We start from the raw sequence: 6,528 nt of genomic DNA, 5'->3' as shown, positions 1-6,528 counted from the left end.
ATCATTTCTTGCTCATTCTTATCACAACTGAGTTTTGTTAAGTTTTCCTCCTAAAATTATATCAGACTTGCCCTTTTCATTTCTCTTGCCACTACCTTTTCAAGTGTGTGTGCTTCTTTTCTGAGTTACTTCAGCTATTTTGTATATCTTCTTCCTTTATGACTTCCTTCCCATCCAATCCATCCTCATGGTTAATAGTGATCTGACGTATCACTCAGGAAGGTACATATATCAAGTACCCCCAAATATCTTTTTCCCCAAACATCACACTCATTAGATGTTGCTTCCTCTTATGGGATGATTTTTCACTGACTTCTTTGCCTGTAGAATTTTTATTCTACATTTAAAATCCAACTAAATCAATTTTCTCATTCATTCCATCATGAAAGGAAGCTAAGTTGGGCTCCAATGTCACCTAGTTACCTACAATGAGATTTGAACATTCTTATGTATGTCATTCATTACCTTCTACATAAGTAATTTTTTTTCTTTTTTCCTTCTTTTTTTTTTTTTCAGTACCAGGGATTGAACTCAGGATCCTGTGCTTGCAGGCAGGTGCTTATTCTACTGAGCTATCTCCCTGGGTCCCAACATGAGTTTGGCTGGAATATACATGCATAGGTAAATTTCAAGATCAGGATCAGTCAGCCAAAAAGTCTAGAGAGGCAATCACTGATGAGAATGATAACTCAGATATAGCTAGGTTTACATTTTGACATGTCTTCCTACAAATCATACAACACTTAAGGTCAAGGATTTCTGGTTATGAATGATCAAGCTCCACGGAGCCTTTTTAACTCAAGTAGCTACCTCCAAAGGAGGTCTCCACCAGCCTGCAGGACTATGAGTCATCCCTAAAGGTGAGGTCTACTTTTGGGGGCTATTTTTCATTGTTTTTAGCATGGGAATAAAGGGTATGTGGGGGTAGCATCAGGCATTAGTGGCCCACCTTAGTACTACATGGGAGCATCTATGCCACGGCAGAATTGAGTAATCTGGTTATTCTTCTATTTCTATTCTACTTTCTATATTGTTTCTACAGGCAAGATGTTTATCCTACAGTGTCTAGTAGTCTTCACTTCTTGCACTTCTGTTTCATTGCTCTACCAAGTACTTCGTGTCGTCGACTTTCCTACCTACAGTACAGGAGACTTGATATTATCTGATTACACCTTAACTGATGATGTTGATAATCTTTTCATATACCAATTATCCTTCCATGTCTTCCTTTTATGAATTGTACAGCCATAACCTTTGTCTACCTTTGTGTTATATTCATTTTTATTTCTAGGTAATTCATAGGAGTTGTTTGTGTTTTCTAGATTAATCCTTCACTGTTTTTTTGAAGTTGCAAATATGTTCTCCTACTCTGCCACCCATATGTCACCATAACTTGCAGAGTGGTTGCTTAGACAGGGCTCTTTAATTTTGATTGTGTCAAACCAATTTTTGCTGTATAGTTTGTTCTTTGGGGTTCCTATATTAAAAATATTTCCCCACCTAGTGAAAACATTTCATGTTTTCCCTTTGTGCCATATAGTTTTCTTGTTTATAGATAGCATAGTGTCTGAACCCATAGCTTATTTTTGATGTGTATGGTGACTCAATTTTCTAAATATCACCTACCAAGTGACTATCCATTTACTTTCACTTACTCTTGTTTGTGACACCATTTCTTTAAAATAGCAAATCTCCCCCACGCAGTTCTGTTTCACTGCCCACAAGTTTATACCAACACAACACAGTTTTTAGTTACTGTTGTTTTAAAGTTAACCTTTATAGCTAGGAGGCCAAGCCCCTTTGCTTTGTTTCCAAACTTCTCTTAAGCATTATTTTTACAACAAAGTTTACAAGGACTATTGAAATAAACAAACATTCTGTATGAAATTTACTGCTGGATGACAACCCGCTTGGGGCACCCCATCCCGTCCCTGTCTTGGACATGAGCTTTCTTTCCGCCAATAAATATATTCTGTTCATAACCTCCATTAAAAAAATTACTACCAAGCTGATTTTGAATTAGTGTTGCATCAGAGTCACAGAATAATGTACAGGCAATTTACATCTTTAAAATTTTTAGTTTTCCAGAAACACTAAATATCCTGGAAGAGAAAGTAGGAGGAACTCTTGAAGACATAGGGGTAGGCAAAGAGTTCATGAACAAAAATCAAATCGCACGGGAAACAGTTAAAAGAATTAACAACTGGGAGCTGCTCTTATTGAGAAGTTTTTTCACGTCAAGCCAACAAAGTGAAAAGACAAGCCACAAACTTGGAAAAAAATCATGACAAATAAGTACTCAGACAAAGATCTGCTCTCTAGAATATATAAAGAACTAAAAAACACTAGGGCCCCAAAATTTAAAGACCCAGTCCAGAAATGCGCATCTGAGATGGACACACACTTCTCAGTGGATGAAATATCAAAGAAGTGAATAAATATATGAAAATATGCTCCACATCACTAGCCATCTGTGAAATGCAAACTGAAACAATATTGAGCTATCATCTCACCCCAGAAAGAATGGCTATTATAAAGGAATCAACCAACAACAAATGTTGGAGAGACTGTGGGGAAAAAGGAACCCTTCTCCACTGCTGGTAGGAATGTAGACTGGTGCAACCATTATGGAAATCAGTGTGGAGACTCCTTAGAAAACTTGGACTGGAAATCCCATTTAATCCAACTATTCCTCTACTGGGAATTTTCCTGGAGGATCTGAAAACATCATATCATAGTGATATATGTGTGCCTCTGATTATAGCAGCACAATTTGTAATAGCCAAATCTTGGAAACAACCAAGATGCCCATCACCTGAGGAATGGTTGAAAAAGATGTGGTATTTTTATATGATGGAGTATTACTCAGCTATAAAGAATGATAAAATTAAATTAGAGAAAAAGGAGGGCCACAAGGAAAGCCAACATTTTTACCCTAGCCTTCCAAGGCCAATTAAGACTCAGGACATATGAGAACTTGTACTGTAACATCATATAACTCCATAGTGTCCCAAATTTTCTGATCAAGGAGATTATGGGGCCAAAGATGAAAGTGATCAATGGTGTAGAGTGTGCCTAAGGAGAGTCACATGGAGAGAAAACATTCTCTCAGGCTTTCACAGACAGCACATTGGCCAAGCAAAGGCTGTGACTCATCCACATGGCTGACACTGACAAATGATCTACAATCTGAGGTACAGGATCTCAGGATAAATCCTGAGGGCATTTCACTGACCTTATCAAACCCAAAAGCTACAACTCTTGTTGCATAGGTCCTGCTTTACCTTGGTCTTAACCATCCAGCAGAAAAGTATAAAAACGAAGTATAAGAAGTAAAGCCATGGTGTTATGTTGAGCTGTAGGGCATTCAGGCCAACAATTGCTGACATTGCCAGTCAAGCAGAAGACCCAATACTATTATGGACTACTGGACTCTTTTAGAATATTTTGCTGAATTAACACAGCTATGTTGTAGCTCAAAAATCAGATGACAAGGAGGCAAGTCCAAAAGTTAAAAGAAGCGCTTTATTTTAGCTGGTACCCAGAGGCAGTCTCTATGCAAGGTGCAAAGAGGCATGCCGAGCATTAACAAGGTGCAGTATTTAAGCTTGAAAACTGCAAAAACAGAGAAGGGGTGGAAAGGAAGAAGTGGCAAGGTCATTAGTTCATTAGGTGGTCTTATTGAGTGGGTTGCTGGAATCAGCAATCATGGGGTACAGTGAGTCATTAGTTCATGGGGTGGTCCTGTTGGGTGGAGGTGCTGAGGTCATGAGTTCCTTGAGTGGGCCCATTGGGTGGATGGGGGCTGAAATCATGCAGAGTTCTGCAGGACAAGATAAGGTTTGGGGTACAGATGTCATAAGACTTGGGTCACAAGGGTGAGGAGTTGGGTGGGGTAGGTGCATACAGAACAGGAACTTGGCGAGGTTAGAAGGGCAACAAAATGGAGTCAATTTTAACAGGGTATAACATTCCCCACTGATTTTAAGGGGGTGAGTCAAATCATTGACTCACTAGGTTGTTTTTTTACTTTATAGTAGCTGACATGGTTTACTAAGATGGCGCATTGATCAGGTTATTAAATCAACATGGTAACATTAATTAATAATAGAGTTTGAGTAGGTGGGTCTTTAGAACTCTAGAACAGGCAATATTATCTTAGGTAAGCAGAATGACTTTTTGAATCTGGAGGAGGTAAAACCAAAGAAACAAACACATAATATCAATATGTCTCACATTGACCTATGTTTTACTTATGATTATTTTTAAATTTGGGCATCTATGACAATTAGATTAATATCTTATTGTTAATGTTCTAAGCAATCTAAGCATAGTAATGTGTGGAACTGTACTGAAATTACTCACTGTTACATAGGAATCAACCAATAGAATGGCCAAATAGTCAGTTTAAGGCTGACATTAGAGTGGTCAGGAGTAGGCTTGGGAAACATCTCTCTATTGTTGCTGCTGGTGGCAATGCTGGAGCTGCTGGAAGTGTTGTTGGTAGGCGGGAGCCAGGGACGCCAGAGCGGTGGGCTCTCAGAGGTGTTGGAAGTACTGTTGGTGGGTTTTCGTTTTTCTGGTAGAATCCCCCCTTTTGACATGACAAGAAGCCTGGGAACACCATGGAGCTGCATGTAGAGGCCACAGGCGTTGCATAGGGGCTCATTTTCAGCATTTCGGTGCCATAGCAAGGTGGTGGTTGTCTGGCAGTTGGCACAGGATAGGTCTATTCGGGCAAGCCGCTTGCGTTGGAGCTTGATGGGGAGCCAGCTGTGGATGAGGGGCCGGTTCATGCCTCTAAGCTTGTGGTAGAGACTGCAGGCATTGGATAGGTAGTGTCCCATCTCATTGTGCATCCACTTTGGCATGGACGTGACCCCGCAGTTGACACACTTTTTGTTCATCTGTTGGCTGTAGCAAGTCGATCGCTGTGGGGTTTTAAGGCCCAGTGGATGGGAACGAGCACTGGCTGGAGGGCCTGGAAGGACTTAATGAGATCTTGGTTAGCAATATCTAAGTGAAGCAAAAGTGGAGGAGGTCTCCCAGACATTGTCTTGAAAGGGGAAATTTTAGAGACAAAGGGAATATTTGGCCCTTAGACAGCACAAGGAAAGAAACTTGCCCAGCTTTTGCCAATTTTAAAGAGATTTTATCCAAAATGAATTCTAGAGTCTGGTTTATTTATTTATTTATTTATTTATTTATTTTATTTGGCCTGATCTCTGAGGTTTATAGGCACAGTGAAGCTTTTAATCAATTTGGAGAGTTTGGCAAATTTTGAGTAACTTGGGCTATGAAAGCCAGACCATTGTTGGACCCCACTGATTTTTAAACAGCCTCTTAGGTTGTAATATTAGCCAGGTAGTTTTGAGATTTGGCCCCCAGTGACAGTTTTTATCTTTTAAATTGTGGTCACCTGGTCTTTTAATTTTGTCTTTTTGAGGATTTAGTTTCATCTGACTGATTATAATGTTTTTATCTAATTTGGCTGTCTGTAGTATTATTTCTCTGAAGAAGTAACTCGGACTGCCATGAGGGAGGATGGGCAATGACTGCTCTGGCTGCTTCATGCTGGAATGGGTCGCAGTTGTTGACTGACAGTCAGAGATACTCCTCAAAGGTTTTTACCTAAAAGCCCTTAATAGACATTAGATAATTTTATTTTATTATTTAATATAGTTACATTTGACTTATGGAATATCTAAATTATCCAGGTAATCCGTCATGAAATATATAGCACCCAGTCAGACCAATCCAACCCAAAATAAAACATCAGCTTGACTGAATGCTGTACACCCCATGTTTATTTTTTATCTTATAACTTTATTTTGTATCCTTTTTACTATGAAATACCTTTGACTCAGATAGATTTTTGTAAACCCTCTTTTAGAAATAACAGATCACCTGAGAGGCCAGAACACACACATAATGTTATATATGTTCTAATTTCCCAGGTAACCCGTCACCTTCAGTAGGCTCAGGATGTTATCTATATATATGAATAATATAATTATAGCTAAAATAAGATGACCATGACTGGAATAAAGATCAGGGTTGGTGAAAAACAAAAAAGCCTGTGCCAATATCCAGCAATGTGCTGGGTTTTTCCTGTAGTCATGATTACTCAGGGCCCCTCCGTAGAGATGACAGGCAGAGATGATAGTTTGGTCAGAGGGAGGAGGCAGACCCAGGACCCTTTAGTCTTTTTAGACCACCTGGGAAGCTGAGTCTGAGCTCTGAGACCTTCGCCTCAGAGTGCAGTCTCACCTTTAGTGGCTGTCTTGGCAGTCAGGGCATAGCTTGTGGGTCTCTTAAGGTAGTCCCTCTTATGATGACCTGATTTTGCAGCAGATGAGCCTTATTGTCATTGAAATATTCTTGGAGCCTAGAGAATCAAACTTAGGATTTGTTTTAAGGCCATAACAAGGGTAGCCATTTTTGGTCTTTGCTCTTTCTCCCTGGTCCTTTTTCTGTTTTGATCATAGGACACTGTCTTTAGCATCCTACAAAATATCAAGTGAGTTG

General features: G+C 39.6%; 1 pseudogene; it reads right to left on the bottom strand.

The window, feature by feature from the left end:
• Positions 1-4,282: 4,282 nt before the first annotated feature.
• LOC111815352 lies at positions 4,283-4,907 on the bottom strand (annotated as a pseudogene).
• Between the last annotated feature and the right edge of the window lie 1,621 nt (positions 4,908-6,528).

Source organism: Octodon degus, unplaced genomic scaffold (genome assembly GCF_000260255.1).
Source record: "Octodon degus isolate 3935 unplaced genomic scaffold, OctDeg1.0 scaffold00015, whole genome shotgun sequence".
Taxonomy (NCBI): domain Eukaryota; kingdom Metazoa; phylum Chordata; class Mammalia; order Rodentia; family Octodontidae; genus Octodon; species Octodon degus.
The sequence above is the reverse complement of the archived record's forward strand: the minus strand, read 5'-3'. Positions and strand labels throughout refer to the sequence as shown.